The 1,111-nt window shown below is 41.2% G+C and overlaps 1 protein-coding gene across 2 annotated transcripts in view; it reads right to left on the bottom strand.

The window, feature by feature from the left end:
* TMEM192 (transmembrane protein 192) overlaps positions 1–1,111 on the bottom strand; it is a 23,515-nt gene that overhangs the window by 1,999 nt on the left and 20,405 nt on the right. The gene's annotated exons all lie outside the window — the stretch shown is intronic.

Genomic DNA, 1,111 nt, shown 5'->3' with positions numbered 1-1,111 from the left:
ATGAAGACACGTAGAGGACCCAGTGGATGTGGCAGTTTGGAGGCCACCAATGAACCTGGCCGTCAGCATGGAGCGCGACTCCCAGCTCAGACTCCTGACCCGTGAGATCAGGACCTGAGCCGAAATCAAGAGTCAGTTACCTAACTGACTGAGCCATCCAGGAGCCCCCCAAACTCACTACTGTTTAAAATAATTTCAGGAGGGAGAAGCAAGAAAAATCCATATGTATATCAGGGAACCAACCTTAAATTTTGTATGACACTGAACAGAAGCAACATTTGTCTCTAGAAGCTAGCCCCTAAATCTCTCCTATCAGAACCTACAGTACATTTAAGAAAGTATTATAATTTAAAACGTTAAGCCTATTCTTGATGATGTGGAGGTAAACAGTCATACTTGAATCTTTTAAAGAAACTTACTATTTGCAGGAAACCGAAGTTTATAATTGTTATCATTATAAACATTTCCCCGGGTAAGCCATCTCTTTACTTTGTAAGTCTGAATTACCAATTATCAGGTTTTCTAACAGTGGGAAGCATACTGAGATTTAAATAAATTTTAATGGTGCTTTAAAATTTTTTTTAATGTTCTTTATTTATTTTTGAGAGACAGAGAGAGACAGTGTGAGCACGTGTGCCCTCTTTCTCTCTCAAACACAAAACCAAAAAACAAAACAAAAAAACCCAGAAAACAAAAAAAGTTCCAGAAAAACCTAACGGAAGGACCTATGTGGTATTCTTGCCACACTTATGTGTCTCTTTGCAAAGATTCCTCTCCCAAGCCAAAATGTAGTCCAGGTGAATTCAAATGTAACACATTCTTTTTTTTAGTCTTTATTTTTTATTTTTTTACTTTTGAGACTTAGGCAGAGTGTGAATGGGAGAGGGGGAGAGCGAAGGGGAGAGAGAACCCGAAGCAGGCTCCAGGCTCTGAGCTGTGAGCACAAAGCCCCATGCAGGACTCGAACCCACAAACCGAGAGACCGTGACCCCAGCCATACTCGGACACTTAACCGACGGAGCCACCCAGGTGCTCCTAACTAGCACATTCTAATGCCAAAAACCATTCAGTATTATTGACATGGAGGTGAATCCCACAGTTTTGGGGCTTT

Source organism: Suricata suricatta, chromosome 1 (genome assembly GCF_006229205.1).
Source record: "Suricata suricatta isolate VVHF042 chromosome 1, meerkat_22Aug2017_6uvM2_HiC, whole genome shotgun sequence".
NCBI classification, from domain to species: domain Eukaryota; kingdom Metazoa; phylum Chordata; class Mammalia; order Carnivora; family Herpestidae; genus Suricata; species Suricata suricatta.
The sequence above is the reverse complement of the archived record's forward strand: the minus strand, read 5'-3'. Positions and strand labels throughout refer to the sequence as shown.